This window comes from Chlorocebus sabaeus, chromosome 9, assembly GCF_047675955.1.
Source record: "Chlorocebus sabaeus isolate Y175 chromosome 9, mChlSab1.0.hap1, whole genome shotgun sequence".
Taxonomy (NCBI): Eukaryota; Metazoa; Chordata; class Mammalia; order Primates; family Cercopithecidae; genus Chlorocebus; species Chlorocebus sabaeus.
The window spans coordinates 52,842,400-52,853,440 of NC_132912.1; the positions used below are offsets into that span (position 1 = coordinate 52,842,400).

Sequence of the window (11,041 nt, forward strand, 5' to 3'; positions counted from 1 at the left end):
CTGGGGGTACTCAGGATGCAGTTAAGTACTCCGGGTGCACTTGGCTGCCTCCAAAGATGGGGACTCACTGAATCTTTTGACAGCCCAGTCTTTTTCCAGTGGATGTGACCGGCAAAGTTCTTGCTTTACCTGAACCAAAATCAGCCGCATCAAGCCCACACCTCTGCCATCTGGGGCCACAACACTTATTCATTCCCAGTAACAACATTTTGGATATCTGAAGAAGCCCCACAAATTCTGCGATGACTTCTGTCAAAGCCTGGTGTCCCCAGTCCCTTCAGTGGTCCCTCCTGGAGCCTGGTTTGGGGCCATCACCCCTGAACATGCTCCAGTTTGTGAACTTCCCCTCAAGTGGCCCTGAGGGGTAAGCGTGTGCCCAGGAACCAGCCTGATCAGGGAGATGGGAACAGCGTGGGCTCTGAATTCACTCGGATGGGAGGCAGATTCTGGCTCTGCCCTGTGCCAGCTCCATGACTTTGACTGTGTTAGGCTATTCTTGTGTTGCCATAAAGCAATACCTGAGTCTGGGTAATTTACTGATCACGGTCCTACAGGCTCTATAGGAAGCATGGTGCCAGCATCTGCTCAGCTTCTGAGGAGGCCTCTGAAGGGACCCTACAGTCATGACGGAAGGTGAAGGGGGAGCCAACATCACGCAGTGGGAGTGGCAGCAAGAGAGGTGGGGGGAGGTGCCACACACTTTTAAATAGCCAGATCCTGTCAGAGCTCAGGATGGTGAGGACAGCACCAGGCCATGAGGGATCCGCCCCCTGACCTAAACACCTCCCACCAGGCCCCACCTCCAACACTGGGGATCACATTTTAACATGAAATTTGGAGTGGACATCCAAACTATATCAGTGACTGAGTCACTTGCTCTCTCAGCCTCAGTTTCTTCACCTTTCTATGCAGGGTGGGCTCCCAGTTACAACTGCCGCCTTTCAAACCACCCCAGAGCCAGTGGTGTAAAATCCTCATGTATAATGTTCACAGATTCTGTGGGTCAGGAATTCTGGAGGGCACAGCAAGGTGCTTGTCTCTGCCCCAACAAGTAAGGGGACTCAGTCTCAGTTGGGAAGACCTGAAGTTTGGGGTGACTCTAGGGCAAAGGGTTGCAATCATCTGGATGCCTCTTCACTTACATGTTGGGCCCCTGGTGAGATGGCTGAAAGGCCACGCTCAACTGGGACTGTCCCCTGAGCTCCTACATGTAGCTTCTCCAGCATGACGGCCTCAGGGTAGCAAGGGGTGGGGCTCCACGGTCTCCCAGTGGACAAGGAGGACACCACATTGCCTTCTGTTAGTGTCGGGAGTCACATGGCATCACTTCCCCGGTGCCCTATCAGCTGAAGACATCACAAGCCACCCCAGCTTCAAGGAAAGGGGACACAGACCCCATCTGTCAATGAGAAGAGTTTCAATGAGTCTGGGGACTGTTTTTAAATCCACCACAAGTGGTGCTCAGAATATTTAACAACGGGTGCGGCACAACCCACTCACCTGAATGGCTGTTGTCTGCAGGGGTGGAGCAGAGCTTGAATAGTGGCCCCTGCAGGGCCAGGTCTCAACCCTTAGTGCTGGATGGCAGGGAGTCTGTGGGGCCCCAGGGGAGGCTCCTGGGTGTTGGGGGTGCAGCAGCTATTCACCAACATGTCTTAGTCTTTTCAGACTGACATACAAAATACCATAAATAGGTGGCTTAAATAACAGACACTTATTTCGCACAGTTTTGCAGGCTGGAAAGTCTAAGATCAATTTAGTTCCTGGGGAGGGTCTCTTCCTGGCTTGCAGAAGGCTGCCTTTTTGACACGTCCTTCCATGACCTTTCCTCTGTGCTTACACATGGTCACGGGGGGAAGAGTTTTCTCTCTCTCTCTCTTGCTCTTTTCATAGGATCACTATACCATCATGAGGGCCCCACCCTCCTAACCTCATCTAACCCTAATTACCTTCCAAAGGCTCATCTCCAAACACCATCAAACTGGGGGTAAAGGCTTCAACAACACACAGTCAGACCATAACACAGTAAGGCGGGGGTCCTTCGGGAGTTTAACAACCTTTTAGTAGCTGTGTCAGTGTGTGTCTCTTGGATCCCAGCCCTGGATGAGGATTCTTTTTCCTTTTCTTTCAGTTCAAGTCAAGCTCTGTGTGCAGACTTGCTTTCAGTGCTGAGCCAATGCCCAGCTGCTTTCCACCAAAGCCCTTTAGAAAGGATTTAGAGGGGCCGGGGATGGTGGCTCAGTCTGTAATCCTAGCACTTTGGGAGGCCGAGGCGGGCAGATGACGAGGTCAGGAGATTGAGACCATCCTGGTTAACACGGTGAAACCCCCTCTCTGCTAAAAAATACAAAAAAAAAAAAGAATATCCGGGCGTGGTGGCAGCGCCTGTAGTCCTAGCTACTGGGGAGGCTGAGGCAGGAGAATGGCGTGAACCCGGGAGGCAGAGCTTGCAGTTAGCGGAGATCGCACCACTGCACTCCAGCCTGGGTGACAGTGAAAAAAGAAAAAAAAGAAAAAGAAAGAGAGAGAGAAAGAAAGAGAGGAGGAGAGAGGAAGGAAGGAAGGAAGGAAGGAAGGAAGGAAGGAAGGAAGGAAGGAAGGAAGGAAGGAAGGAAGGAAGGAAGGAAGGAAGGAGTGAAAGAAAGGAAAGGAAAGGAGAGAGAGAGAAAGAAAAAGAAAGAAAGAGAGAGAAAGAAAGGGAGAGAGAGGAAGGAAGGAAGGAAGGAAGGAAGGAAGGAAGGAAGGAAGGAAGGGAGGGAGGGAGGGAGGGAGGAAGGAAGGAGTGAGTGAGTGAAAGAAAGGAAAGGAAAGGAGAGAGAGAGAAAGAAAAAGAAAGAAAGAAAGAAAAAGAAGGAAAGAAAGAGAAAGAAAGAAAAGAAAAGAGAAAAAAGAAAAGAAAAGGAAGGAACGGACTTAGGGGATCTCTCTGCCCCGCAAGCCCTCCTGACCACTGGTTCGATGAGTTCTCTTGCAGCCCACCCCAAAACAGTCCTCATGTGGCCAAACAGGAGCCTTGAGAAGAGCTGCAGCCAAGGAAATCTGGTCACATCCAAGTACGTACCCAGCAAGGGGATCTGCTTAAGCAGAGCCATAAAGTTGATTCATCTCCCCTGATGGGGCAGAATGGACATCACCCCTACTGCCTTCCTGCCAGCAGAGAAAGCTGGGACAGGCCTGGAAGCAGGAGGTCTCCTCAGATTAGAGGGAAGCTCTCTCTGCCTGGGGTCAAAGCTGGAACAGCATAGGTGTAGGGGGTCACGGCCCCCTGTGCTGACTCCCACCAGGTGACCTCCATGGCACCTGGGGAAGGAAGCAAAGGGGACCTGGCCAAGACACCAGCAGCATCCACAGCACCTGCTAATCATTTTTGCTGGAGTAACCTTTCGGGCACTTCTGTTAAAGCAGACACATTCCACAGGTGCTTTTGCAATTGCTCTTTGGAATGTTTTAAAAACACACCTATATTTTTAAAGATAATTTGGAGTCTGCCTAGTTTAATTTCAGCATAGGGGAAAAATAAGGGAGTAGTGACAAAGATTCTTTGCTTGAGCAAACTAGAGTCAGGCTCCTGAACCTTCTAGGCTCATCTGTGTACTTTCTTGTAAAATCCAGTTTGAGCAAGAACCCCACAAAGTCAATTCAGCAAGAACCCCCACCTTGTTCCTATCTGACCACTCCCAATATCTGATCAGGGTCCTCATCCTCCACCTTCCCAGGTGATGTCTGGTCACCCTGGCCTTTCTTCAGCAGGTATCCTGTTAGGTCAGTTTAGCCAGCATCACCCTCACCCCTGGCATTTCCTCTTGGTAATTATCCATCTTTCAACTCCTACCTGCTCCATGGCTCCAAGCCTCAACTTCTCATGCTGTTTTTAGAATGAGCCTGACTGTATGCTGAGGTCTGTTTTCGCTTATTGCAATAGTCCTGAATAAAATCTGGTTTTGCTACTTTATCGTCTAGCTCTGGTTTTTCTTTGCCGTAGGTATTCCCTGCTTGTAGCCTTGCCATAGCTCTATCATTGTTGCTTTTTAATTCCCTCCAAGAGATGATATGTACATATACTCCCTCTCTATCCACAAATCAATGTTTTGCATTTCCTAGGAGCTGAATTCCTTTTCTTCCATTGCAGCACTGGCTGGGAGAGAAGGCACAACATGGTCCAGCATACTGAGCCCCAACTTTGTCCTGCAGCATGATTTGAGACACAGTGTTCGTGCCGCGCAGAATTATGTGAGCTGTCCAATAACCTTTCATACATTTGTTTTCTGCTTAAACTACAGAGTAGATGCTCTTGTTAGCACCTAAGAACACTCTTGATTACGCAGAACTACACCCTAACGACATTTTATCTGTTTACGTGTCCCCTCAGAAAAACTGTGAGCCCCTTGAAGGCAGGAACTTTGTTTTTAAACATTCAGGACCTAGTAGATAGCAGGCATTCAACGAATATTTTTTAATAACAACAAACGAGAGTATGGACTTTGGGAACAGGAGAGCCTACTAGCCAGCGAGCCTGAGCCAATCCTTGATGGCCTCCAGTTCTGAGAAGACTCTCTGGGCCCCCTTAGGCTCCCTATGGAAGAAAACTTACACAGCCAACCCTAATAAAAATACTTCCCAGACAGATCTAACAGGACAAAGTGGGGTCGCTCCACTCTTTCAGCAGCTCCTTCACCCCAGGTGCTGTTTGGGCTTCTGACACTGCCATGGCATGGCCTGCAGGATGGCCCCTAGGGCCGCTGGAGCTGCTCCGTAAGAGCTTCCCACCCCTGACCCGCAGTCCATGAGGGCAAGGCCAGAACCGGGCACATGCCCACCCATGTTGGTTTCATGCTCTCAGGGGGTAGAGCTAGCATGTTGGACTTGGCTTGTTTAGGGTCACCTTCCCGAGGGTTGACAACTATCATCAGCAACGAAGATAGAGCTATGGCAAGGCTACAAGCAGGGAATACCTACGGCAAAGAAAAACCAGAGCTAGACAATAAAGTAGTAAAACCAGATTTTATTCAGGACTATTCCAGTAAGTGAAAACAGACCTCAAAATCAGCATTCCCTTGGCAAGGAATAAAGGGGAATGGATTTGTGGTCAGCAACCCACATTGTTACACCGCCAAGCATTCTGCCTGCAACAGGGTGGGGCTGGCCAGGGGAGGTTCCACAGGGAAGATGAAAGCTGTGCAGAGTTTTGCAGGACGACTCAGTGCTTATCAGGTAGACAGATAGGAAAGAACATTCCAGGGAGAGGGAGGAATGCTAACAACAGCAGGGGGTCTGGTCTGTACCGGACATGCAAAAGGAATGGTGTGTGCATATCAACAGAGGAGGGAGAGACAGAAGAGAAAGAGCAGGTCAGGGCCTGAGTCAGAGCCGGCTCATGCTGGGGGGCTAAGAAGCTCAAAGGATTTCCAGGGACATTCGGGAGGCTTTACAGGGATAGGCAGGGGAGGATCTTAGCCTGGCTTTCATAAGCCTCTGGCTTAAGTATGGAAGGTGAGTCTGTGCCAGGGAACCCAGCGCCAAAGTGTTGCAACACTCTAGGGAGACACACAGACCAATTCCCTCCCACCTAACAGCCCTGCGCTTTGGGGTCCTGGGTTAATTTCCTGGGAGAAGGCTGGCCTTGGCTACCTCTGTCCTTGACCAAGGACGTCGTTTTAAATATTTGTGATGTGTCCTAGGTCACTGCATCTCTGTCCCTGCAGTGAAGAGCAAACACTGATTCCCCAAGCTCCTACTCTGAGGCCACAAATATCTGCAATACCTCGGTGAGCACTAGGCCTGAGTGTGAGTTTGCAGGCACTTCCATGACTCCATGCAGGTGTCCAAGATCCCTCGTGGTATTTGGCCAAGGTGGGCCCTGTGTGATGCCCTAGCGCAGTGACTACCTGTGTTCCTGGGCATCTTCCACGGAATTCTGGGCTCAGCCTGGGGATTCATGCGGGCGCATCTCTGTAATCTGCTCTGGAGCAGGATGTACATCAGGTCTCTCAGACCCGAGTCCCTGGTGCCTGGCGCTCAGCCTTGACTTAAGTGCTCGGCCCACCCTGCTGGGCCAGTCAGCTCCTGCTCAGGGCCACAGCCCTGTAACCAAAGCTTCCTTCCCAGGACTCAGGAATTCTCCTACTCCGGAATGCCTTGCTGTTGGGGTGACCAGGTCTTCACTTGTGAAACAGGAGTCAGCCACCTCAGCCCTGTGCCTGGCCTGGTGGAACACGGGTCACCGCCCCAACCTGGGGGCAGCCGCCCCATCCCAACGCAGTCGCTGCCGTTCCCCATGCCTCCCTGTGCCCAGCTAACCGGGGCACTTGTCCCCTAGGAACAACTGGGTACCCAGGATGCCTTTGGTTTCAGCCCCTCCTCCTCTTCCCGGGCTGCCTTTGCTGCCTTTGCTCCCCGGACGGCCCCTTTCCCCGGGCTGTGTTCACATAGGCTGGGAAGAGTCCCTTGCAGACAGATCTTGGACAAGGTCGCGTCCCCATGCCTCCCCTCGTGACCAGCAAACTCTTAAAATTGGTCCCTGCCCCAGAGCCCGTGTCGCCTCCAACCGGCAGTCAGGGCGCAGCGCCGCCTCAGTGCCCCCTAGTGGCGCCAGGCGTGACTGGAAACCCGCTCCCGCAGCGCCCTCTCGTAGCGGCTTCCGCCCGCCGAAAGGCTTTCTCCGGACAGAGAAGCGGACGCGCGGGGGCGGACGCGCGGGGCCTTGCGGGAGAACCTGACTCTCCGCAGCAGCAGCGGAAGCCAGAGTGACGCGTTCTGTTGAACACCAGTTTTCTGGAGCGCTGTGTGTTCTCACAGCTGAGCAGTCTGTTTCTCCAATCAGGTTTCAAAGCCACTTCACTGCAGTGGCCCCTGTGGGTCACTGTTGCACCGCCCTGGCCCACGTGGGTCCCTGAGTAGCGACCCGCCAGGGCCACCTGGCTGGACGAAAAAGACACACCTTGGACTTAATCCGTGAGAAAAAAAACTTCAGTAAGAAACAAATCAATAGACAAGTCAAAGACTAGCGGAAAATATGCATAAAACATAACAAGTGACTGGATTCCTGATTCTGAAGTATTTAATAATTCCTATAACTCAACAAAAAGTTCATTCTTTTTAAAAAATGAGCAAAAGGCTGGGTAAACTATTCACAAAGGAACGTAGACAAATGCCAGTACACACATGAGAAACGCATACACATCCACAAACTTCAAGCCCACCTCATATATTTCTGGCGAGTAAGGAAAAGAATGCAAACACTTTTGAAAATGGTTTGGTTGTTTCTTGTAAATTTAAACAAATACCCTATTATATAATCCAGCGAGTCCATCCTTAGGTTTTTATCCAAGGATAAAGAAGTGAAACTCACATCTAACAAATAGACTTATAAAACAATGAAAATAGAAGCTTTATTCATAAAAGACAAAAACTAGAAATAACCCAAATATTCATTCACAGGAGAACGAATAAACAGACTAGGTTGAATCCATACAATGGGATGTTAGCAGACAATAAAAAGAAAATGAACTATTGATACCACCTACTACATGGCAGAAACTCTGAATCGTGTTCCTGAATGAAAGACGTCAGGTATGAAAGAATATACATTGTATGATTCCATTTATATGAAAACAGATCTGTGGTTTAAAAATCAGACTACTATTAGGTTGGTGCAACAGTAATTGCGGTTTTTGCCATTTTTTTTTTTTTTAAATAAAAATAGTTGCGTCGGGGTTTGTGGATGGAGTGGCATGGCAGAGGTTAGCTGAAGGGGGCATGAAAGAACTTTTGGGGAGTGCCAGAATGTTCTAAATCTTACAGTGGGGGAGGGACAGGAATGCAGGCATTTGACAACACACATTGAATTGTAAAGTTTAAGATTTTTACATTTCATTGTATGTAAATTACCTGCCAATAAAAACACTATTAATAGAGCAGTTATGAACATTTGTGTGTAGATTTTTGTGCAAACTTAAATTATAATTTCTCTGATAAATGCCCAGGAATGTGATTGTTGACTAATGTGATAAGTGCATGTTTTTTGAGCAACTGCCAATCTATTTTTGGAAGTGGCTGTGTGTATCATGTTATATTCCCACAAGCAAGGGGTGAGAAATTTGGTTTCTCTGCATCCTTGCTAGCATTTGGTTTTATCACTACGTTTTTATTTCAGCCGCTCAAATAAGTGTGTAGTGGTTTCTCATGATCTCAATTTGCATTTCCCCAAAAGCTAAGGATGTTAAATATATTTCCACATGCTTATTTTCCTCAGCCATGAAATGTCTCTTCATGTCTATTGCCCAATTTCTTATTAGATCTTTTTTTTCCTCTTGTTTTGAGAGCTCATTATGCATTGTAAATGTGAGTCCTTTGTCAGATACGCGGTTTGCAAATATTTTCTCCCCTCTGTAGCTTGTCCTTTCATCATCTTAACAGAATATTTTGCAGAGGCAAAGTTTTTAATTTTGATGAAGTCCAATTTATCAATTCTTTCTTTAATGAATCGTACTTGGGTGCCATGCCTGTGAACTCATCCTCATCTCCTGGGTCCAGATGATTTTCTCCTGAGTCTTCCTATCATAGCCAGAAACTAGAAAAGAACCAAAATGTCCCTCACTAAGTGAATACTTAGACTAAGTGACACATCTATGCCAATATTCAGCAATAAAAAGAAACAAATTATTGATGCAAATAACTAAATGGATGAATCTCAAGAGCATTAGGCCAAGTGAAAAAAAAAAGCAATCTCAAAAAGTCACATACTATACGATTTCACTTGTATAACATTCTTCCAGGGGCAAAATTATAAACATGGAAAACAAATTAGTGGTTGGCAGGCATTAGAGTGGGTGGTGGGGAAGTGTGACTACAAAGAGGTAGCAGGAGAGATCTTGGGCTGATGGGATGGTTTTGTGTCTTGGTGGTTACAGGAATCTACACATGTGATACAATGTAATAGAAGAACACACATGGTGCTAATGTCAATTTCCTTGTTTTGATATTGTTCTATAGAATGTGAAACGTAAACATTGGGGAAACTGGATGAAGGATATTGGGACCCCTTCACAAATTCTTGTCAATCTACGATTATTTGAAAATTTAAAAGTCTAAACATACCTAAAATAAAAACCTAAAAGGCAAAAAAGTAATGCATGCACTTGATAAAAATCAAGTACTACAAAAGAGTAAATGGTGAAAATAAATCTCTGCACCACTCTACAGCCCCAAGCCAAAGTCCTCTCCAAACGCTCTCACAGTTACTAAGTTTCTTGTATATGCTTCTAGAAATTCTCTAGATAATACGCAAAAATATATGTACTTTCCCTCCTTCTCTAGCTTTTGTCTAATGCTAGTCTTCTTTCAATTTGAAATTATATGTATTTAATATATCTTTGGGAAAAATTAATACTTTTTAATAGCAGTGTAAAATTTCACTGTGAATGGACCATAATTTATTTAACCAATCTCTACTCATTTAGTCTGTTTTTGGTTGTTTAGGCTGGTTTTAGTAACTTGTTATTGGAAATTATTGCAATAAACATTCTTATATTACTTTGTATCACCATACGATAGACTCCTAAAATATTGTGTTTAGATCAGAGGATATGTGAAATTGTACTTAAGATATATTTTTGTCAAGATGTCCCAAAAATAACATTCTCATCAGTACAGAAGGAAAATACCAATTTCCTAAACCTCTTACTAAGACAGTACATCTTCAAAATTTGATCCTCACTCATCTGGTGGACAAAGTATAGTAATTCAGTGTTTCAGTTTGACTTCCTGTGATGACAAGTCAAGTTTTAAAAATGATGCTTTTTATATATTTAAAGGCCTTTTGTGTTGTTTTCCTGTGAACTGTTAGCTCAGGTCCCTCTTTTAGTGGAGTTTAGCGAATCTGCCATGTTTCCCTAATCAATTCTCTCTCCTACCACTGGAAAGGAATACCACAATTGTTTACCCATTCATTAGTTGACAGACATTTGGATTGTTTCTACTTTTGGGGTACTATGAATAATGCTGCTTTGAATACGCTTGTACAATATATTGTGTGGATATATGTTTTCAGTTCTCCTGGGTATGTATCTAGGAGTGGAATTCCTTGGTCATATGATAATACTACACCCAACTTTTTGAGGAACTACCAAACTGTTTTCCAAAGTGACAGCACCATTTTATGTTCACAATAGCAATGAATGGGGTTTTCAATTTCCCTGCATCTTCACCAACGCTTCTTATTTCCTGTCTTTTTCTATGAAAGCCATCCTAATGGGTGTGTAGTTGTATCTTATTGTGGTTCTATTTGCACTTTCCTAATGACTAATAATGTCAAGCATCTTTTCATGTGCTTTTTGATCATGAGTATATCTTCTTTGGACAAATATTTATTCAAATTATTTGCCCATGTTTTAATTAAGTTATTGTCTTTTATTGCTGAGTTGTTAGAGTTCTTCATATATTCTGGATACAAGTCGCTTATCAAATTATATATATGATATATATCACATATATTATATATATATGATTTGCAAATATTTCCTCCCATTTTGTGGATTGCTTTTTGACTTCCTTGATTGTGTCCTTTGAAGCACAAAAGCTGTCAATTTTGATAATGTCCTGCTTATTTTTTTTTGTTTGGTCACTTCTGCTTTTGGTGTTATATCTAAGAATCCTTTTACCAATCCAAGGTCATAAACATTTACCTCTGTGGTTTTATAGTGTTAGCTCTTACATTTAGAACTTTTATCCATTTTGAGTCAAGTTTTGTACATGATGTAAGGTAAGTGTCCAGTTTAATTCCTTTACATGTGGAAATCCGGTTGTCCCAGCATCTTTTGTTAATGCTTTTTTTTAAATCCTCTTGAATTGTCTTGGCACCTTTGTCAAAAATCAGTTAACCATAAATGTGAAGGTTTAATATTGGATTTTCAATTCTATTACATTTCTAATATTGGGCTATCTTGATTACTAGACGTTGGTAGTAAGTTTGGTTTTCTTTGGGGTTTGCAGGGGTTGTTTTGTTTCATTTTGTTTTTGAGATAGGGTCTTGTTCTGTTGCCCA

At 45.3% G+C, this 11,041-nt stretch overlaps 1 pseudogene; it reads left to right on the plus strand.

Annotated features, from left to right (window-relative positions):
• Positions 1–242: 242 nt before the first annotated feature.
• Positions 243–6,716, plus strand: LOC119627886 (uncharacterized; annotated as a pseudogene).
• The last annotated feature ends 4,325 nt before the right edge of the window (positions 6,717–11,041 follow it).